Raw genomic sequence first — 24,152 nt, forward strand, 5'->3', positions numbered from 1 at the left:
AGTTCGTTCTACTGGATTTATAATACGCCAAGAAACCAAAATGCACGCAGGAGTATTCTAAAAGGCCTATCAATTCCAGCTGTGGACATCAAGGACACTGGATTTTGACCATGGAGTCCAAGGGTGCTGACCCCGCGCTCCAAGGAAAAGAACACAGAGGAGGTAGTTAGATCAGGCAGCGAGCTAGGCGGGTGTTGAAAGAAACAAAGAGACCAACATTGTTATTTGCTTCCGCATCAGGTCAAAAAGGTGCTGGCTGAGAAACCTTACCCAGTCACCACCTGGGTAACTGGCTGTTTCTTAAGTAAAAAGGAAATGCTTTCTCTAAGTATCACATGTGACTGTGCTGTCAAATGACTCCCATAGGGCAGCTCCCAAACTCACCTCCTTCCTCTCACATTCCATTAGCATAATAATATGTTTGTTTTGTTTTCAACTCACCAACCCTGTAACTCCACCCCAATAAGCCATCCCTTGGGATTCAGAGAGAGAGGTGTTATCAGCTGTGAGACAGGAGCACAGCCTGGGGTCCACCTGGACACAGTTTCTTGTGCCACCTCTATCAGTGTAAGGAGAGCTCACAGCATCTGGATGCAATTTCCGATAGAGGCACCTGCTAATGAGGTGTGGGTCCATGCTTGCAAAACCCCTCTCCACACTCCTGACAATGGCCAACAGATCCCCATATCCTGAATCAGAAAGTGGAAGCCTCTGGACAACTAACCTGAGCAGTCTGCAATGGCTCCCAATAGGAGTGGTGTTTCCAGCTTCCAAGAGCTACTCCTTTCTCCCAGCTGTACACATTTACAAATCACCACTAAAAGGATAAAGTCATCTTTCTAGAGACACCACACCCCACTGGCAGCTTTAGGTTTCCTTGTGTTTCTATTCAGGTACCTAAGATGCCTTTTGCTTACGGATTCCTGCGGATAGTAAGAGAGGCAAGGCAAACAGATGGGTGCTCTGTGGTGCACAGCCAGTAGGCAGGTCTCACAGGTGCGACGGTGGCCAGCTGTCTTGTGAGAAAACCTACATGGCCAAAGAGGTGAGCAGGGAAAATACAGACAGCACTTCAGACTCCCACTAGCTATTTGTTCATTAACTGAATCTCATCAAGGGTGGTTTAAGTGGAGGACGAAAAATTATCTGTGCCAGGACACCTGTGTGGCTCATTTGGTTAAGCACCTGGCTCTTTTTTGTTATTTTTTTTATTATGAGAGAGAGAGAGAGAGGTTCGCATGATGAGCACGGGAGAGATGGGGTGGTGGGGGAGGAGGGAGGGAGAGAGAGAGGGAGGGAAGGGAGAGGGAGAGAAGGCTCTATTCTGTCAGTGTGGAGCCCAACATGGGGTTCCATCCCACAGAAAGTGAGATCATGACCTGAGCCAAAACCAAGAGTTGGACTCTCTATCAACTGAGCCACTTAGGGGTCCCAATGTCCCGCCTGTTCTCAGATCCCAAGTGGGAGCCTCTGTGATGCCAGGAGAATGAATTCCGAGCGGGATGGATTTCAAGGAAGGGTGGGAAGGAGACTATCGGCGACTTACGATGTTAAGGGCCGTGCTGGACACTCTGCACTCATTTCATTTAATTCTAACAATTCTGTGAAGTTGGCACAGTCATTCCCATTTTATGGATAAGGAATGGGAATCTAAGAGGCTAAGGAGCTCGACCAACACTAGGCTGATGGCAGATTAGTAGAATCAATAGGGTGGGAGCCTTGGACTCAAGTTCCCAAGAATATACTTAGTTCACTAAACCGGCTCTTCTCACACTTCTGCTTGGATATCCTTCCAGAGGCAGAAGAAAGAACTTGAACCCTAGTGGTGTTGGTGGCCATGGCAGCTGGGATGGGGTGGAACTGGCAGCTTCTAGTCTTGCAGCATATAATTGTTCAATTCAAGTGCTCATTTGTAGAGGTCTCGTATTTTACCTTAAAACAAAGAACGGTGTTGCAACTAATCCCATGTTATATTTGTTTTGTACAAAAATAGAATTTCTCTTTCAACCTTTTAAGTATAACTGTCCAGAAAAGAAGGCATGTTTTGGGGCACCTGGGTGGCTCAGTAAGTAGAGCAACCGACTCTCGGTTTTGACTCAGGTCATGATCTCACATTTCGTGAGTTTGAACCTGGTGTCGGGCTCTGCGTTGATAGTGTGGAGACTGCTTTGGAATCTCTCTCTCCCTCGCCCTCTGCCCCTCCCCTGCTCACTCTGTCTCTCAAAATAAACGAACTTAAAAAAAGAAAGAAAGAAAAGGAGGCATGTTTAGACTACAGCCATGACAGTCTTCTGGCTACTAATGGCTGTTAAGAATGTATATGCTTTGGTGGGAAGCGTGCCCAGTTTAAGAAACACCAGGCTCTCTGGTGCTGCACCCTTACTGGAGGCTACAGTACAGAGATGACCCAGTCCTGGGTGCACATCAAGGACATATGTGCATTCTATAAAAGGTTGGACCAGAAGAGGCTAATTGCTAATTTTCTATGTGACTAACATAATGCAATGACAAAGGGTAAGGCTGTGAGGTCAGACAGTCCTGGTACTCACATCTGCACTCTAGCAAGTGCCAGCTGTGTGATTTGAGGCATGTTACTTAACATCTCCAAGCCTCAGTTTCCTAGTCTGTAAGAAGTTGTGCAGGGGCACCTGGGTGGCTCAGTCAGTTAAGCATCTGACTTTGGCCCAGGTCATGATCTCACATTTCTTGAGTTTGAGCCCCACGTCAGGTGCTGTGCTGACAGCTCAGAGCCTGGAGCCTGCTTTGGATTCTGTCTCCCTCTCCTTCTTTCTCTCTGCCCCTCCCCTGTTCACACCCTTGTCTGTCTCTCTCAAAAATAAATAAACATTAAAAAAAATTTATAAAAAAAGAAGTTGTGCATGTGTTAGGATATGGAGAGGTACAGGAAGATCAGGTTCTACAGCTTGTTAGCACTTTTAAGTGGAAGATCACCCAAACCTCAGTCTTCAGCCTACTGTCTTACTGATTTACGACCTGCTATCACCAAGGTACATGTAAGTCGGGTGGGAAGAAACTGCAATCAGCTTGTAACAAATTAAATATTTAAATAATGAATGGCTAATGTGTTTAGGAGAGACAAAATAAACCCATAAATGATTTTTAAAAATTAGAGCTCCCCTCTAAGGGGCCTTATAAGGAGTAGACAACATACAGAGAGCATGTTGCTCCGGGAGTGGCACACATCAAATATTCATAAATGAGGGGCACCTGGGTGGCTCAGTCAGTTAAGCATCTGACTCTTGGTTTTGGCTCATGTCATGATCTCACAGGGCTTGAGTTCAAGCCCCGCATTGGGCTCTGTGTTCACAGCACAGAGCTTACTTGGGATTCTCTCTCTCTCCCTTGCTCTCTGCCCCTCCCCCAACTCATGCTGTCTCTGTCTCTCTCAAAATAAATAAACTTTAAAAAAACATTCATAAATGATGGTTATTGTTATTATTACCCAGGAGGCTTTGGGACCTGTGCAAATGAGCCCTCCAGCAATCCCCTTAGGCCTTCCTTCCCCGTGGCCCCTCCCCTCCTGCGATGGCCCGAGGAAGAGAGGGTAATTGGAGGTCAGCCAGGGAAAAGATGATGGACTGATGTGAGCCACTTCCTCTGCAGCAAATAGAAATGTTTGGGCTCCCTGTTTCCTGCCTGTGGTTTTGCACAGCCTTGGAGGAATACTCATCCCCACTAATGCGTTTCTTCCTCTCTCACTGCTCTCTAGGCACCAGGTAATGGGCATGTGGTTTTGGCTACAGCAAGAGGTGTTCACCAGGGGTATTCTCCTTAGTATTAGGTAGCAACACGTACAACAGTTGACTTCCTCACGTTTACTGTGAATTATGAGAGCAAACGATAAAGTATGCTAAGGGAATCTGGATTTTATACAGAGAAAGAGAGAAGCCAATAAGAAAGTACTTGCTTTGGGGCGCCTGGGTGGCTCAGTCGGTTAAGCGTCCGACTTTGGCTCAGGTCACGATCTCGCGGTTCATGAGTTCAAGCCCCGCGTGGGGCTCTGGGCTGACGGCTCAGAGCCTGGAGCCTGTTTCAGATTCTGTGTCTCCCTCTCTCTCTGACCCTCCCCCGTTCATGCTGTCTCTCCCTGTCTCAAAAATAAATAAACATTAAAAAAAAAAATTAAAAAAAAAAAAAGAAAGTACTTGCTTTTAAAAAATGAGTCAAATGTTATAACCACGTTTCTAGGCTAACCAGTCATTTCAATGCATGGAAGTTTAGAATCAGGAAGGGCCTGTCTTCTAGTGTTAACAGAGCCAAAATCCACCAATTGTATCTGATGCTACTTCCAATCTGTGTCATGTCACTAGCCATGATGACGAGCAGTCCTCCTGCCCTGGGCTGTAACAGAACATTCCCCCAGTGTATTCGCACCTCCTTGTCTTCTTCATCGATAACATGATTCTTGTTATCAAAAAACATTCATTTTGCTTTTTGCTTGAAGGAACACCAAAACAGGCAAAATGTGTGAACAGCCAAATCCCTGGTCCAAATGATTTTACAACATTTAAAGATCGCAGCCAGAGGTGGGCAATGCCGAATAAAGCACAGTTCAAATAAGCAATGTCAGAATGACTTCTTAGGCGCCGTTCACAAGATAATCAGAGCCTCAGTGGGAAAACAGGTGAGCCGGTGAGTTCTGTCTTCACTGACCAGTTTGATTCACATAACTGGCATTTATGTGAAAAGCAAAAGGGGCCAAAAAAAAAAAATCCCTTTCTGATGGAAATTCATAAAGAGCATTAGAGGAGTGACAGAAATGTTAGTGAGTGGAGCTCCTTATCTTGAATAATGGAGTATTTCCTCTTGGTGGAAATCAGCTGTTCTGCCAAGACAACCTGAGGGAGTAATTGGGAGGTTTTTACGTGTTATGTAAGCAAGTTTCTTTTGGGAACTTGGGGTACGGTGTGCTGCTGCCTTTAACCACATCTGCTCTCTTCCCATATTGACCCCTTCACTCCTGGGCTGTGTGGAACATGGCCTACGTTAGCCATGGGTCATTAGGAGGTGGTGAAGCTTCAAAATTATCAAGCTGCCCTGATGATGATGATGTTGAACCCTGCTCAGAAATGAATGTATTGATTCGGAAATTTCAAGACACTACTAGTTAAGCCCATCTATGGTCTCTGGGTCCCCATTCTCAAATGTATCTGAAGGGACCTAAATTTACTCAGCTTTTGCTCTGAGGCAAAGTCTCTTTTTTACTTTATTCAGTTCAAGTAAGCATTGCCCAACATTTCTTAATGAATGCATAATGCAAATTCTGTATGCTTCCAACTTAAAAGCCTAAATTTGTAATGATGGCTTTGTGTTTGGGAAGCTCACACATCGCCTTAGATTTTCTCAGCTCTTCTTGGACATACTTCACTCTTCTTCCTGTAGCTCCGCTGCCTACGTCTTTCTAAGTATGTCCCTTCCATCTTCATAAAGCTGGTGCTTGTCTGTTCTCAGTTCTCCTCTTTTAATTGGCCTCACAGTCATTCAAGTGTAATTTTCAAAAATGTAAGAATCACGATTCTCAGGCATACATTAAAACAAACACCTCACAATCCCTCTACTTAAGTCATCAATTAATTAACGGAGGACTTGAAAGATGTTCACCCCAGCCCAAAGAGCACTCAAAAGGTTACCTATTTCAAAGAAACAAAGAAATATTAATTAGGGTAGTACTTAGGAATTAGATACAATACTGGTTAATGTGCAACAGGTCTGTAAACCTGCATCACACCAGGGGCCTGTTCACTCCAGGCAGTGAAAAAAATCTCCAGGTTATCCTCTGTCTCTAGAGAACTGTCTGTCATAAAAAATTATAAAAAGGGAATCTTAGCATGTTACTCAAAGTCCATTCAGTGATACCTTTCCAAATATTGAGTAATTTTTTAAGGTACTATCTAGACTCTCTCACAGTACAAAAAACCTTGCAAAACAACAAAAACCAAAACAAACAAACCCAAAAACAGTCATACTGGATTTTTCATCTTTAGTCACCTCTTCTCTGACTCTCTCATCCATTTTCATAGCCCGAGTACTAGAAAACGCTGCCTACTTTCATGGACTTCACTATTTTCACCTCCTATTTCTCTTCAACCCACCTCAGTATTTTTTTCATCTTTTGTTCTGCTTACTCGTGACCATTTGTTTCTAGATCCAAGTATTTTTTTTAACCTTTATCCAACCTTTCAGCAGCTTTTGAACTTTTCACAACATACTCTTGGATACATTTTCTTCTTTGGGCTCCTGAGACCTAGTACTCTCTGGACTTTTCCTCCTACTTCTTGAGACACTTCTTCTCTCTGCCTCCTTTGCAGGCTCAGTTCTCTACTAATATGCCATTCTATGCTGGAAGTTCTCTGGTTTGAGTACTAGTCACTCCTTGATTTTTCAATACTAATTTCTTCTTAGATTCCATCCAGGTTAATAAGCTCAAATTGTCCCCAATTGCAAATTAAGTACAAATTGGTAGATCCAGGCTAGATACTTCAGCTCATATATCCTCTGTCTACTTCACATCCTTTCTTCAATTCCCAGAGATGTATCAAGCTCATTAGGTACGAACCTGGACTTATGAAATCCACCCCAACACTCCACATGAAAGCTCTTCTTCTTTCAGAGTAATGTATCTCAGTGAATGTCACAAGCAACCAGTCAATTACGCAAGCAACGACCCAGGAAGCAATATGGACAGATCCCTTTGGTCAATTCCTGTCCCCTTCAGACCCAGGGGAGATGTCTACCTCCCTGCAGAGAAGCTCTCCCAAGTTCAATCAATGCCTTTTAGAATTTATAATAATCCATCAAAAAATTGTCCAATTACTAAATTCCAGTTAAGCCTAAGAGTGGGCCAAATAAATGAAATTTTACTGATATAACTTTGAATATACATCCCAATTCCAGAAGGATGCATATGGGAGTCGGAGTTCCAAGGAGGAAGCAAGTATGTTGGTCCAAAGAAAAGTTAGAGATGTGTCTAGAGGGTAGACACATTGTTGGCTGGGTTCAGTTTGTGCTACTTCTAGTACAGAAAAAAGAGATCAGGATCATGTTCTAAAAAGAGCTGAAGCAAACTTGGAGAGTTTCTTCATTTTTCCTTATTTTTTTTAATGACATTTACTTTTTTATTATGATTGCAAAAATAAATATTCATTATTAACACTCTTGAAATGACTGAAAAATAAACAATGCAAACCGGTCTTAAACCCAACACCCAAATGAAACCATTGTTAACATTTTTTTTTACCTGTTATTTAAAAAAAATTTTTTTAACGTTTATTTATTTTTGAGACAGAGAGACAGAGCATGAACAGGGGAGGGTCAGAGAGAGAGGGAGACACAGAATCTGAAACAGGCTCCAGGCTCTGAGCTGTCAGCACAGAGCTCGATGCGGGGCTTGAACCATTGGACCGCGAGATCATGATTTGAGCCGAGGTCGGACATTTAACCGACTGAGCCACCTAAGCACCCCGATTTTAAATACTGCTCTATACTTACATACAATGACATTTAACTACTGTGCATTTATGTATTTTATTAAAAGTAGGTCCAAACTGTATATAATGCTGGAAAAGAAATTTCAGTTTCAAAGAGAGAATATCCTAGTTTTTAGAACTAGTTCATTGTTTAGAGATTTACCTTTTGAAGTTGAGATTTCAATGCCAATTTATACATACCAGACTATCACCTTTAAATGTTTTCCTTTCTGCTTAGCAATCATCTGCTTTCCAGTGTCACTGGGTTCCAGTCAAGAACCACACTTAACACCTACAACATTGGTAATGATGATAAAGTCCTGCCCAGAAGGAGTTTACCGTCAAAGAGCTGAATATTCACAAGGGAACTGAAGGTGGCCTTGAGACACAACAGCCACATGCTAATAATAAAACATATTGTCTTATTTTATGTATTCTTTCCCCTCAACCATTTACTTTTTTTTTATTTTGTGGTGGAGGCAGAAGATGAGATCACAGTGGAAGGAATGGTCAAGGAGACAGGCAGTATGGGCACTAAGGTTCAGATGAACCTCCATCAAGAGAAGCATTTTCTACCCTGTTATGAAATTCCATTGCATGAATGGGTAGCATTGCACAACATGAGATGATCAAAATTATGATGTAGTGAAAACTTGGTTTCCAAATGAGAAAGCCCGAGCCTAAGGAAGAGCACCGTCATCTAGTATTTTATTTTCACCTGTTCTCTCTTGTATTGTCTCTCCGACTCCTAACAGAAATAACAGCTCCTCTTAAATATAGTTTAAGGTCATTTAAAAATAACAGAATATATTTATCTCCCAGAATTACTTGATGAAAAACTGATTTATATATTTATTTCTGCCTAAGTGGGAAAATGTGTTAGAAAGAAGCCCTTACACTTAAGGATTACTGGTATTGTTATATATTGTTATAATAAGGATTATATGGATTGCCAGTACTTCAAGATTTCTACTTCCAGTTCCCTGTTATTAATGAACCCGTGTTCATATACAAAAAGGCGGCACAGTGTATGAGTGACAGTATCAAATTGAGTATTTGTAAATCCTCTGCAAGGAACCATGTGTTAAACAGGAGCCGATTTCTTGAAAGCGGAAAAACTACCCATACCCGGTAGGCTGAGGAGGAGAAAGTGAATGCTTGAGTCATTTTCATTGTGGCTAGGGAGCCAGTCACGTGCCCAGAGCCTCACTTTACACCTAACCTGAGTGTCCAGGATAAGCCCATTTTGCCTCTGACAAATGTGACAGAGACTGGCTGAGTATTCATCAAACCTTTCTCCAGGGCACACGGCTAGACTCGATTTCCTAGTCTTCCTTACAACAAGGTGTGATCCTGTGACCGAATTCTTGCCAACAGACCGTGTGTGGATAGAGGTGCCGCAGACCTCGCTCAGGGCTGGCCCCAGGACTCTGCCATTCTGGTTCTCGCTCTTCCCCTTTTGGCTGCATGGGAGCAAAGTATTCTGAACTTGTGCGGATTAGAGGGGCCACAGGAGGAAAGGAGAATGGGTCCCCGAATCACTTCCAGAAAAGAAGTGATTTCATCAGCCCGAAAAGAACCTCAATTTTCTTAAGCTACTAAGATGTTGGGGGCTTAGCGGCTAGGGTTACTTCAACTTATACAATTATCAAAGTAATATATGCGCTTTTCCAGTACCCGGTTGGTTCAGCATTATCTGCCATAAAGTAACACAGGGTCATTCCTGATAGGGCCCTCCCTTCTCGTCCATCTTTAATTTTACCTCTTGTCCCACTTTGTCTTCCTCTTCTCTAGACAAGTATTTATTGTTCCCTCAACTCAGTATGTATGTAAATTCCCTTTCTTTGTGAATTCCTTTGCCTCTGCCTGGGGTACCTTTCCTCAGGGTATCCATTCTGAAAGGAAAACATGTTTTCCTTCATCTGTAAGGCCACTCAACTATCTTCACCTTCCTTCTTTGCCGCTCACTTCATCCATCCATTTATCCACCTAACTCTTCATTCATGCAAGCATGTACAGAGCATGACAATGTGTCAAGCCCTCAAAAGTGGGTACTTAAAGGTGAATTATGTCCTCTCTCTCCATAGGGAACTCAGGGTTCAGTCTGAGAGGAGAGACCTCTGAGCAGATACCTACAAGCAGAACATCTAGACTAAACTCTAGAGAAGTTCTGGGTACCATAAGAGCAAGAAGAGGCCTTAATGTATGTTTCTCCCTTCCCAGAACATGCTCTCCTGGCTCCGTGCATGACTGTTCCCTCCTCTATCTCCAACCTCAGGTGTTCTCTCAGAACCTCAGGCTTATTTTCACCATACCAATGATCATAAACTGTCTCTATTTTACTCATTGGCACGTTTGTTTGCTTTCCTGCCCATCTCACTCATTAGGAGCTAAGAACCTTGGGGACAGGATGCAACCTTTCTTTTCACCATTGTCCCTCTGGATCTAGCACAGTGACTGGTACACTGAAGGTGTTCAATAAATGCTTGTTGAGTGAATGAATGAATGGATACATACAACCAACCTGCCTGCGAATAGGCTAGTAAGAAGACTTTCTTGAAGGAGTCGATGCCTGATCCAAATTGTAAAGGATAAGTAGCAATTTGCCTGGAAAACACAAAAAGGGGAATTCCAGGTAGATGGGAAGGGACTGGAAAGAGAAAACATGGCCAATGTTTGTGGATGCCATGTGAGTGTTGCTAGAGCAAAAGTGGTTAAGAGCGGTGGAAAAGGCTGAAAAATAAACAGTAGGCAAATCACTGCTTTCTCTTCATTCACCCAACAAGCACTTTCTCTGAATTCTGGAAGTGTTTCACACATAAAACTTATGACACCATATTCGTTATGGTATTTTTAAACATCTCCGTGGGCTTGAAGGGCAGAAACTGATTCTTACCTTATGTCTTCAGCTCCCAATTTTATCATTGATGTAAATTGTAGGCAATTGAGAACGAAGAAGATTAATTCACAGTATTTTTGGCTGTTCTTAGAACAAAGACAGAGGACACCTAACCCAGAGTCAAAATGTATGCTGACAAAATGGTCGCGTAGAGGAGAAGAAGGGACGATGACGTCCCTTCCCTCTCACAAGGTCAGTGTACAACATAGTTTGGTGTCTTTTCTTCCCACAAAGCAAGGTAACAAAACTAAAGTTGATAAAATCTCAAATCTAGAACAGACTTAATTGGAGCACCAGCAGATGCTTACACAAATGTGATGTGTGCAGTGATAAGTTAAAAGACATTAGGGTTCAAGAAAACACCCTTACACTGAGTGGAGGAATAGCATAGAAGCAGCCTGAGAGGGGCTCATTTTTGCTTTCAAGAAAAGTAGAAACAAATGCACTTACTGAAAGCTGAGTCTTTAGGACAAAGACAAAAAGGAAGCTGCCCCTGTCATAGACATCTTGAAACTAACAAATACCTCACACCTGTAACCATGTGTTTCCCCCTCCTTTGATTATACAAAATACAATTGTGTGGCCAGTGTAAAACGCGAAGATGAAAAAGGAATTATATAAAAGCCCACTAACCGGCAAGAAACAGTTAATTTGTGTGTGTGTGTGTGTGTGTGTGTGTGTGTGTGTGTCCTTCCAGATAGTTTTAAACACACACACATACAGTGAACACACACAAGTAGTTTATAATGGGATTCAATTTATACATGTGGTTTATAATCAGCTTTTCTACCTTAATATTTCAGATACCTTTTATACTAATGCTTTCATATATTTATTTTACAATTTTGCATAGGATACAGTCCAGTGTATGAATATTCCATGATGTATTTAAATGTTAATCAACAAATTTTTATTGGCTCTAACTCTATGTCAGCAGCTGTTCTAGATTATCAAATACACCAGGAGATAAAAGAGAATACTTGCAATCAAATTATTTACCTTTAACTTCAAGTAAGATAAATAAGATAAATTCAGGTATTGGCAAATACTACAGAGAAGAAAAAAGACAGTAATGTACTAGAGAGTGATGAAGGTTAGCTTGATTTCCAGGGATGAGGTAAACGCGTCTAAAAATAACCTCTTTTTATAACCTCAACACACATACACAGTTTAGAAAGAGTACAGATTTTTCCCCCTTTGGGGCACGCATAGCCAAACTAGCAAGGCCATAAGGAAAACCCCTGGACACAAAATGTAAAAAGCAAACAATTATTTAGAGTAAGACCAGCACTGAATCTCCCTGAGGCCGGCTAACAATATGGCGTTTCAATGGCTTCACCAGGTAGAGGAGACAAAGACTGAGGAGCCTGTAGGAGGAGCAGCCAGGGAACTGAAAAGCGGCACAAACTCAGGGCGATTGAAGTACTACCAACTCACTGAAAGGATGGGATAGGAAATACTCCACCTACCTTCTGAAGGAGGTGATGAAAGAACTTCTGTCTTGGCTTTAAATCCAGAAGGAAGCAGAAAATGGTCTCTCCCAAGAATTCATCACCACAGCTCTGCCCTTGCGTGGATTTGAGCTTTAAATGTGTACCACCTGCATGAGCTAGGAAACCCTAAACCGAGAAATGAACCCAGGACGGTCAGTGCCCTGGGCACCTGGCCAAAACCAGAGAAAAATCCTCTGCTCAGTCTGAATTGAGGCCCTCCTGAATTCCAGCAGATTTAGGTTGCTCAAATAGCTCAGATATATTGAAAGACATATGAGAAACATCAGGAGAGGAAGATATGTGAAATCCAAGGGACATTTACAGCTGTAAAGGCTTGTCAAAGAAATGGAAAAACACTAGTAGAGATCTGTGCATCCAACTTAAGCGGCAGGAAAAAGGAAAGAAGAAAAAAAAGGAATGAAATCAACCAGAGAAATAGAAAACAAAGATTATACCAGATAATGGGGTTTTTAAGGACTAATTGCAGGGACAAATTATGCAAGGATGATCAATAAAAAAGAAGAGAAGTTGTTAAAGAAAAAGTCAGAAGTGAAAGGGCTAGAATACTGATAGCTAGAAGCTAAAAATATGTTAATATAACCAGTGAATTTGTGTATGCCAATACATTTGACAACTTAGGAAAATGAATAATTATCTTCAAAGCCAAAGCTGAAAACTATTTATAGACTCGGGACCTGAATAGATCTCTGATCATTCCAAAAACTGGATCAGTACTTACAAATCTACCCACCAAACAAACAATACCCACATGCTTGGGGGCTCCCTCCTCTAGGACCAAGCCTCTGTGAGGTGTTCTGTCTTAGTGGAAATTCCAGTGGTGAGGAGTGAGCTATGCAAAAATCTGGAAAATAACATCCAAATGTAAGGAATATCAAGTGCAAAGTGTCTAAGAGAGAGAGAGAGAGAATGAAAAGGCAGAAATAAACTAAAAGGGGTCATACTTGTAAACAGCTGTAACTTACTAAATTCTACTCTGTGCCAGTGACAGAGCTCAGAGCTTTATGCACATGATTTCCAGTCCTCAAACATTCCCATTTTATAGAAAAGGCAAAGGAGGTTCGCTGAGGTTGTATTGTGTGGCCCAGAGACACAGAGCTAGTGAATGGTGGATCCTCCACTTGAAACCAGTCTGAACATCTGAATTTCCATCTACGCATGCTGTGCCTAGGGAGAAAGGGCTCCAAACAAACGCCACCTTCTGGGATGGCTCTCCAAGTGTGGTACCTGGATCAGCATCACCTGGGAACTTGTTAGAAATGCAAATCCTCAAACTCTTGGCCTCATCCCAGATGTACTGAATCAGAAACTGTGGGGGTGTTCTAATGAGCCCTCCAGGTGATCGAGAAGTTCTGCTCTTGAGCAACTAGACAGGTAGGAGGTTGTCACAAAAATGACAAGGATCTCAGAGGCAGGCAAGCCCGGCTTGAGTCCCAGTTCTGCCACTTTCTAGTATGTGAACTGTATACGTCACTTAAAATTTCTTAGCATCGGCTCTCTTACCTGTTAAATGCGGAGATAATTAACAGCATCCACCTTTAGGTTTTTGTGAGGATTAAGTGGGGTCATGTCAAGACTAGGGCCTGGCACCCAGAAAGTGCTCAATAAATGTTTGCTATCATGAATTTATCTCCCATGCCTGGAGTCTGTACTCCCCCATAACCTTTCCATTCTCTACCCCCATGGTCCCCGAGAGGAGGAGCCAGAAGGATGGAGAAGTCTGAAGCCCACAAAAGCTGCAGGGGTGAGCTCCAGGTGAAAGCTAAGAGGCAGGTGTGCCGGAGCAGTGGCAGTGACCGAGGACAGAAGGGGAGGGCTCAAGCACTGTTACTCTGGAAGCCTGATTGGATCCTGGTGCCCGGTCACATGTAGGGAAGAGCAAAGAGCAAGGAGTCACAGATGACTCTGGGCCTCAAGTTTGGTGGATGGGGTAAGAGTGATTCCAGAGGGAAGATGGAATCTGGAGAAAGACCAGGTCTGGGGTCACAAAAACAGGTTCGCATTTGGAAAAGGGAATCTGAAGTACCTGACATAATAGAGAAAGGCATTCTCGAGTCAAGGTGTGGGTGCGTGTGTGTTTGCGCATGAGAGAGAATGAGTGAAAGAGATTAGAACTCTAATGTCAGTTTGACGACCAATGCTCTGAGTCCTTTGTAATTAAAATGGCTGTCCCCTCCCTGTGAGTACCAGTGTGGCAGAGTGGTACTTGCCAGCCAGCAGGCCCTGCTGGAAATGCCACATTCCGCTGATGCACCGCCATCGTGGTCCCTGCTAATGACACAAAGCAATGTCATTCAGGAGACAGAGTATGTGGGAAGGGAATGAAGCTGTTACTAATGAATAGGCTAATGGGACCCGATGAGCAGTGAAAATCAATGAGGCAAAAACCGCTTGCCTCAAACAAATGAGCGAGGTAAGAATGGACCAGGGCCAAACCACAGTGTATCTCAAGTCCATGCTACAGACTCTGCCACCCAGGGGGACACAATTCACACTGACTGTATACCATCCCTGGCATGGTCAGGGGTCACAGTCGCTGGTGCTTTCTCTTCTATAATGTTAATAGCACGTCTAGGCAGGGCCAGGTACGGGGCAAGACGCTGGGCACGAAGCCAGGAAAAAGGCCTGGTCTCTGCCCCCAGGGAGTCATGCAGTCCTATCTCAAAGATGAATTCTAGCTTGTTCAGCCTATTACATGTAAGTTAGATTCTGCACGTCTCCTTTTCTTCCTCCTCCTTCGTCTAATTAAAACTACCACCCTTATAATCATCACCATATCGCCATCATCAATACTGACATTATTTTATCACTCAATATCACTCACAAACTACCTCCGACTCTCTTCAGCTGTTTATACATACCTATCTTGCAAAATCGTAATCCCTGTGCCCGATTAAGGAACTTGATCTGCTACTCCTATCTGTTGTCCAGACAGCACAGGCTGTGTCCGGGACTCCTTGCACCACTTTCTCTAATACTGGTGCACACATGGCACATTTACCTGGGTCTTGGTTTACTCACCTGTAGAAATATGGCCATATCAAAAGCCACTCATGGCACGGGAGTGTTTAGGCTTCTCCATAATTCCATTCCTGATTAACTGCTCTAAGTAAAGTGTGCGTGAATGCACGCTTTATATTTCCAGGAAGGCGTTTCCCCACCCAAGGCCATATTCAGCATCAGTGGCCAATTGGCTTGTTTGCATCTGAAGGCTCTACACAAGCCACACAAGGCTGCTGTTCCTTCCTTTAACGGAAGCAGCACATAAAAGTCCTTTGGCTGCAGAGGGGTGGCTTCCGCCGCTCTCCAGTGGCCTTCGTTGTGTTTTTCTGGCCACCACGGGTCCCCTGATTCGTGACCATCTACTCAGACCTTTGGCAGCCCGAAACACCTCGTCCGTCAGCATCTGTGCCTCTCTGTTGCCAGCACACCGCTTCTCTTGACAACCGGCATCTCCACGCATCCACAGCTCCGCGTGCCTGTCTGGGGTGCTGACTTCGTTCTTTGACTAAACCGTTGACCGGATGGTCCTGGCTCCTAGCGGCTCCTCACACCTGACCCACATCCTGGGAGACGGCTCCCGTTCTCAGACACTTGGTTATCTCAGGCCGGATACGTGGCCTTGTGTCTATGACTCAGGGCCTCCCGCCGTCCAGATAACACCATGCAGATAGGATTCTCTGAAATGGTACTTGACTGGCCTGAAAGAGGTTGTTTGCTCGGTCGGATGCCGAAGAGAAGAGACGTCGATTATAATTGCGAAAACTGTATTCATTTCTTGCTATTTGCTGCGTTCTAAAAACCCTGCTGGGAGAGAGGAGAGGAAAGGGTGTGAACTCGCTCAGCCTTCTGATGAAGACTTCGCCTAAAGGAACTTGCTCCAGCTTAGACCTATGCATAAGGCCTAGCAGCTGCTGCCTTTATTATACGTGGTGACTTGGGCTAAACAAAATGAATCAGAACTGCACACTGTAAGCAAGGGATATGATTTCTGTCGTTTTGGGCTGCCAACAAAATGCCAACAAAATTACAAAGTAATAGCTACTACTGTGAAAGAGAATGAGAAATAAAATAAACTTTTTATGCCTAAGGAAAAGCTTTCCATTCCCTCTACTTTTACAGGGCCGTACAAGAGCCTTCTGTGGGTCCTGGCACCAGACGTCCCATAAACAATCATTTGCACACGCCAGGAATCCAAATGTGTTCTGTTCCTGGGCTCTGCACCCTTTACCTTGAAAGGAACAGAGAAAGAGTTTTAATCAGATTTATTTTATATACAGCAGTTGCCTCTTTTGTCAGCAAGAAAGAAATCCAGTTAAATGGATATTCTTATAAAGAGCAGCATAAGCATTTTTAAAATTAAATCACACCTTATAAGACTTGGCCTTTCTTCCCCTTTTCCTACTTCCTCCCAAATTCATCGTGCAAACCTGGCAGTGACCTGCCTTCTCATTGTTTGAAGTCCTGGCAGGAACCTGCAGAGAAAGAGAAAAGCTGTTGTCCAATTATGCTGTAGATGTACATTCAATCCCTGTTGAAATTTTTCAAAAAGAAAATTTGCCTCAGGTGGTAATGCAAACATTCAACATGTCTCCGTGGTTTTCCCACTTGCTTCAGGATTGAAATCTGTAGGGTCCAGATTTCAGCGCATTGATGGGGGATCCAGGTCTTTACAGAAGGTTGTCTTTCTAGAGCCATGAAGGGTCTATAGACTGGGGAAAAGACCAAACCAGGGCAGAAGGGGAGACAGTAAGGAAATGCATGAGACAATTGCAAATTCATAGATTCAGTTCAATTTAGGAACTGAGGCATTCCCAGATGACAAACACAGTCTGAGAGTGCCATAGCAACCTTGGACTGCCATCTACCCTTGGAGAGCCACTGAACTGGCCAGCATTTCAGGCAACTCAAGGGGAGTTTGCTTCGTTATTCCACAAACAATGAGATTAGATTGTAAGCTCCTCCCAGAGAAATAATACATCCTGTACTTTATTTTTGGCACTGGTGCAGGCCCTATAGAAGAGCCTGAGTCTCCTTATTTCCACCTCTGAGCTCTTCTTGTTATGTCATGTTTAGTGGTCAGCATAGTGTTCACGTTTGGAAAGGAGCAAGAAGATGAGAAGTTGAGAATAAAATATAAATATCCGTGCACGCAGCAAGGAGAAGCTCAGGATATTTCAGCAAATGATGGTGGTCACTTTCGTTGGGTAGATAACAAACATCTGAACTCTATGGGAAAAATAGAGACTTTTGCAGCAGAAAATATGAATCCAATTTCTGGTTCTGTCATTTCCTAGGAGCAAGATTTTAAGCATGTCCCTTAACCTTTCTAAGGTGAGTTTTATTCATCTGTTAAAAATAATACTTGTTTGTCTTCCATTCTTACCTGGTATTTGAGAAGGTCAAAAAAAAGACAATGAAGAGATAATGGAAGGGATTTGTAGATACAATGTAGTGTATAAAATGAATCCATTTATTCAGCAAACATTACTTGACCAAGACGAATTAAGCAGTCCTCAGCCCTCAAAACTCAAATAATCCAATCTAATAATCATCGATATGTGTGCTTGAATATGAGGGAAAGCATACCTCTTGAGCTCTTGGGGTCAAGCATAACTGGTAAACGATGCCAGAGAAGCAATTTTAGCAATAAAGTACATCTCTATGCCATGCCAGATATGTTAATTCCTCTTAGATTTAGTATAACAAACCAAGTGTAGGAGTTGGGTGAAGGGTTGGGAAGGTTTCTATAGAGCAAAGGAGAGTACCCATTCTGTGGGGCATCCAGTAGGCCATCCCCGTGTAATTCAGATAAAACGCTGAGAGTACACCTCCTATGCTTCTGGTCTATTTTTTAAATATCAACCTTGGTTTTCTCATGATTACTTTCTAGGAAGACCAATAAGGAAACAAAATGAAGGTGAGATTTAAAAACTCCTGTGTTTTCAAAGGAAAATGAGATGGCCTGACATTTTTCATCTCACCAAAATGATTCTCAGCTCAACTGTAAACATACAGATATATTTTACATTGTCTGTAATGGGACCACTCTAACATCAGTATACAAATGCGTATGGTCAAATTCCCACCTGCTTCATGGAGAACACCAGTCTAACAGAACCCTCTCTACATATTTCCAGGAATCTCTGGGGATGCACTCATATGTGCCTAAATTAGACTTTGCCATTTCTTGCAAATACTGGCCAGAAACAACCAGTGTTCTTGATATCCCAAGTTAAAACTTTATTTAGTTATTATTTTTATGTTTATTGATTTTTGAGAGAGAGAGCACACACACATGAGTTGGGGGGGGGCGGGGGCAGAGAAAGAGGGAGACACAGAATCTGAAGCAGCCTCCAGGCTCTGAGCTGTCATCACAGAGCCCGACGCTGAAGTCAGACGCTTCACTGACTAAACCACCCTCATGCCCCAAACCTTTATTTTTAAAACTGTGTTCTTATCGTGACAGATGCTTCCCCTGAGCTGCAAATCCATGGTGCCCAATGTGGTGAAACCCGAAGATGACAGCTGTGCCTCCGGGTTGGAGATCTTGCCACTGTTCTTGCAGACTGTGATGGAGACACTCCAGTCTTAAGCTTAGGTTGGTGCTGGCATGGGATCCCTAGAGAGCGATGTTTGGATCCCGATATGCCACGGTATTTAATGCTACCTTTCTTTCAGTGCACCTTTATTCCAGGCAAGCAGACACAACACAACACAACACTGGGTCAGGATGACTTCTGGTGTCCTTTATCATTAACCTAGAACCTTCACTTTCCTGCAGTGCTTGGACTGTTTTCTGATTTGGGTTCACTTTTTGAAATTGTCTTCCCTTGCTGGGGCCACCTCTATCTAGTTGACACATTGGATGCCTGAACCCTAATGGTGAACAGGCTTCGATTCCAGGATGCTCCTTAGGCCCGGGGTAAACCAGTGGATTAAAACAGAGTTGTGGGCAATGGGTGTTGCCTTCCTCTACTCACCAGAACTAGAGGTGACAAGCCTGGCTCCAGTCTAGCCAAGGCCCCCATTACTATTGTCAAGCCAATCCAGCTTTCATTTTGTTTCTGGAACACAGTGAGCTCCTTTTTGCTTCAGGGACTTTGCACCTACTTTTCCTCCTCCGGGTACTCTCTTCCTGTTGGCTGCTCATTTGTCCAGTGGCAGCTTCAGTGTCACCTCCCCAGAGACACATTTTCTCAGTCACTAGTACATTGCCATTTATTTCCTCCAGAGGACTTCCACAATCTGCACTTGTCTTGTTTATTTTCTTGGTTCATGGAAGATCCACGAGAGCAGTGGTCTTGCCTGTCACTGCTGTATCCCTGGGCCTGGCAGAGTGAAGGGCAGAATAATCAACAAGGCAGTCAACACGGATGGAGCACTTACTATTTGCCAAGTACTGTGCTAAAGACTTTCACTCATAGTAACTCATCTAATCTTAACTAAAAGCCTAGCTAGTTAAGTACCATTATGCTCTCCCTTTCTGTAATAAGGAACACTGAGGTTAGATAAGATCAGGGACTTGTCTAAGGGCACAGAGCTAATCGGTGCTGGTGTGGGGGCGCAAACCTGGGCAATCTGACTCCAGAGTTCATGCACCGAACTACAATGAATATGGCCTCCTAAATTACTATATATTGTGTCATTTTGTCTCGTTCCAGGGATAAGGCAAAAGAACATCCCCTGATCACGCTCACAGAGAGAACACTGCCACTTTGGCACACACTCGGAGGGAATGTCTCCAGCACAATGATTCTGGTGGAAAATAGACACGGGCAACAAAATACCTCTGGGGTACTTGCCTTGCCGGATAATAAAACTTAGTATTTGTTGTACATATATACCTATGATACTAGCACCCAAAAAGATATGTAATAATGGAACTGAATAGGGAGGACAAAACAGATCCAAGTACTCATGGGAACTTAATATATGGCAAAGATGACATTTTAATTCATGGCCGAAGTTAGCATATACGTAATGACTACTGCTGAAATATCTAGAAGGGGAAAAAATGGGATAAATAAAAGATACCACACATAAACACCAGACAGACTATGTATCTAAATTTTTAAAAATGAGAGGCGCCTGGGTGGCTCAGTCAGTCGAGTGTCCAACTTCGGCTCAGGTCAAGATCTCACGGTTTGTGGGTTTGAGACCTGTGTCAGGCTCTGTGCTGACAGCCCAGAACCTGTAGCCTGTTTTGGATTCTGTGTCTCCCTCTCTCTGCCCCTCCCCTGCTTAACGCCCTATCTCTGACTCTCAAAAATAAATAAAAGTTAAAAAAATTTTTTTGAACATGTAGGAAAAGACATAAGCAAATTTTAAAATATACTGGGAAATGTATTTGTTACACAATTACCTTAAGATCCATAATATACAAAAGTATTTGTGAAACAATATCTTTATTTTCTTAATATGCCAAAAAAGTCTCTTAAAATGAAGAAAAGACAAACACTCTATGGATCCGAAGGGCAGAGAAGGAAATGTACGTAACTGACAGGCTGTGATCTTGTTAGCAGTCAGGAAGTTGCCAAAGAAAGAAGTCAAACGCCATTTCCCACCTACCGCATGGCAAAAACATTTCAGGGCTGGTGAGGATCTTCAAAAATGGTGGTCACGCTCCCCTCACTGCTGGTGGGAAACTCAGCAAGGCTCTGTTAGGTAGTCACAGATACCTGTTAGGTATCCAGGCATTTGTTAGAGGTACAAGCATGAGAGGAGGATACATCTGAGGAGGGAAGATAAGAGGCAATATACCTAGTAGGCATATGGAAATGTTTTGGAGGCAGAAATGTGGATAGAATGCTCACTCAGGCAAAGTATACAGGTGGAGAACAGAAGGGGCTAAAAATGGAACCATGAGAATCATAACCATGTAATGGACTCACAAAAGAATAACCAGTAAAGGAGACTGGCCCTTATAATCAATGTTCACTCATTTCAAGAGCTATTTTATTTTTTTTATTTTATTTTAAAGTTTTTCTTTTATTTATTTTAAGAGAGAGCTAGAGAGCAAGTGGGGGAGAGACAGAGGGAGATAGAATCCCAAGTAGGTTCTGCACTGTCAGTGGAAAGCCCAATGCGGGGCCCGAACTCACGAACTGTGAGATCATGACCTGAGCCGAAGTCAAGAGTAGGATGCTTAACTGACTGAGCCACCCAGATGCCCCATCATTTCAGGAGTCATTTTAATCGATTTGTCTTCACACTTATGATTCGTAGAGTTATGGGCTTGTCTTATTCTGTTCCCACCTTGCCCCTTCTGCCCCTTCACAAGCCATAATCCCTTCATTAACACAACCCTATATTAGAGCAAGAATGCTAGAGCCAACTGCCTTGGCTTCACATCCTGGATCAGCCACTTCGTAGATACGCAACCTGGGGCAATTTACTAAACTTCTCAGCCTTTCATAAGATTATTATGAAAAATAAATGGGTTATATGTGGAAACCCCTTAGTACATCCAATAACTATTAGCTATTATAGTTAGTATTTGCAAGTCCTCATGCTACTAATTTTCAGATACTATCTTGTGCGACTTTATTGAATTTCACAAAGGCCCTTTGAGGTCAGTACTGTAACAATTCCCTTTTGCAGATGTGGAAGAGGTTTAAGAACCTGGCCTCACATCAAGCACTTAGTATCAGATAAAGCTGTGCTCAGGTCCCATCTGGACTACACAGGCCAAGCTTTCAGCCTTACATTATTCTGCCTTTCCTCACCTTCTTTTAAAGATGGTCATGTTAGCATATACCAGGGTCATGATAAGATCCTGGTACTTTCTCACCCCCCGCCCCCGCCAAAGTTACCTCTGTATTCATTTGCCAGTAAAGAAAACCTACCTACTATTTTTCCCTCTCTCCAGCATGACATCTCACTTTGGGGGAGAATGTCCCCAGGTCATCAAAGGTGTCCAAAAATGTTTCATCTCTAGCCATTAAGACCTGTGTGCACATATTCTCCCCCAAACAACTGGTCACCAGCAGAAGGAGGATGGTCCTACAAAATCTCTTGTCCATCCTCCAATGCACAGAAGATTGCCAGAGGCTTCTTTCCTCCACACGTGTAAGCCTTTTTTTCCCGTCTATGGGTGGTGTCCTTTCTGACATTAAAAAATAACTTCTTTTTCTCAGTCTAAGAATGTGTATCATATGCATGCTACGGTCAGTGCCCAGCCGCCAGGCTGACACCATACACAACCTCCCTTTGCGCTTAATGCCTCTGTCTTCCTCCCCACGTGACAGGGCAGCAGCCTGCCCAGACTGTGAAGGGACTGGAGCGAGATGGGTTGTGTTCTTTTTCTCCTGTGATACATGATTTCCTTTCAGCAGCAAGCAGTTCCTGCGATGCTGTCGATGCTGTCTCCTGGGGACACGTTGCTGCACTTGCCTTGAGCTGCCCTGGTTACATGGTCTGGGCTCATGTACAGCACTAATTCAATTTACAATGCAGTTACATAACTGTTCCCAATCTCCAGTTGACCTTGATGTCAAGCAGCGGTCAAGTTGTACCAACACAGAGAAAGGAGGAGGAATCTCTGGTCAGCCCTTGAGAACATTTCAGCTGGGGTTCTGGAATGGAATGTGGCATAGAAAGGCCAAACCAGACCAGGAAATTCTTTGAAAGGGTGACAAGCAAGGGTTGTTGATTTCTCTAAGATGGATGCAGTTGACATTCAGGGCAATCCTTTGTCACTCAGGATTATGGTAAGTGTCCTCTGACCAAAGATAAGGGGGCTGTCTTCTTTCCCAGGAATCTCTGGAAGTAAATGAGTCTTTTGGACTCACGGGAAGTGCTCTGAGGAGTGTCCTCAGCTTGGAAATCTCTCAAGGGCAGACTTTCCGCACATTCTTTTCCAGAGAGTCCTGGTTCTTCTCAGTTCTAAATAGTGACAAGAATAGCTTCTGGTCTTAATAAAGTCAGAAAACCAGGGGTTTTTCAACATGAAAGCAAAAATACAAAGTAAAGCCTGAGCAAATTAGTCAAAATTTCAGAAACTCAATAGTATAAAAGCTCTCTGAGAGCAGGGATTATGTTTAGTCTGTTCTCTGTTGTATCCTTAACACCATGAAAATCATCTAGCACAAAGTGGGTGCTGAGAGAGTATTTGTGGAATGATGTATATAACATGGCATACAATATGATTTATGGATAGTGACAGTTGATCTTATTCTAGTTAATTTGCCCAAGGCTGCCATACCAGAAGTTTTCAGAACTCTGTTCTACATATTTATTTACATACATGTCTGTGCGAATATAATGTTAAATAAATATTACACAAAGTTACACACCTGGTGTCACTTTATAGCTCTATCTATATACTAGTCAGGATTGATGACTAGTAAATGGTTGCTCAGCCATGATGAGCACATTTGGTACAGGGTGCCCTAGGCTGGAAGGTTCTGCACTAAGCAGAGTTCATCCACCTTCTCTGGCTGTCCCCATTGGCTGGTCTGGCTTCTTGGGTGTGTGACTTGTGCAGGTGCACAGGGCCCCTTACTTAGAAGGCCTGGACAATAAATTACATACAATAAGTAAATAAATAAACTTTAAAGACATTAAAAGATAAGAAGAAGAAGAAGAAGAAGAAGAAGAAGAAGAGGAGGAGGAGGAGGAGGAGGAGGAAGAGGAGGAGGAGGAGGAAGAAGGGCTGGGTTTGGTTTCATCCTGTCATGATCCTGAAATTCTTAATGCTAATTTTTGACCAGGAAGACCCCACTTTCACTTTGCACAGGACCTCACAGATCAGGTAGCTGATCCTGTCAAAAGTACACAGAGAGCTAGTGTAGTGGTAAAGCATGCACTATCACCTACATGTGTTAACAGCCCTTGGTGAGAAAAACAGCTGCTTATTGAGCAAGCCAACCATTAGGATAATACACATATCAAGAAAGGAATAGTCTACTATTTAGAAATCATCGAGAGATACTAACTGATTCATTAACTTCACTAATGACAGATACATGATACGTACATGCTTTGAAAAAGGTAATCAGGGATATAATTCATAAATTCACTGGTAGTTCTCTGCTATTTACCGTGCATCTCTGCTCTGGCCATCTCTACCTACCAAAGTTCTACCAATTTTTCTGGGCCTATAAATATTCTTAAATCATCTATATTGCCTACCTAAATATTTCTTACAACATAAACCTCTTGATTGCTAACTATTGCTTTCTCTGTATCACATTGTAGAACTTGGTCAAAATCAGTTTGGGACTTGAATAAATCCTATCTAGTGCCTTACAT

At 43.0% G+C, this 24,152-nt stretch overlaps 1 protein-coding gene across 10 annotated transcripts in view; it reads right to left on the bottom strand.

The window, feature by feature from the left end:
• Positions 1-18,151: 18,151 nt before the first annotated feature.
• LOC147584351 (uncharacterized) overlaps positions 18,152-24,152 on the bottom strand; it is a 477,282-nt gene continuing 471,281 nt past the window's right edge. For all 10 annotated transcript variants that reach the window (XR_015248644.1, XR_015248641.1, XR_015248642.1 and 7 more), the window contains one exon: positions 18,152-19,228. The gene's annotated coding sequence lies outside the window, so the exon portion shown is untranslated. The remainder of the gene's footprint in view (positions 19,229-24,152) is intronic.

The sequence above is a fragment of the Puma concolor genome, chromosome A1 (assembly GCF_028749965.1).
Source record: "Puma concolor isolate L17-30 chromosome A1, mPumCon1.1.hap2, whole genome shotgun sequence".
NCBI classification, from domain to species: domain Eukaryota; kingdom Metazoa; phylum Chordata; class Mammalia; order Carnivora; family Felidae; genus Puma; species Puma concolor.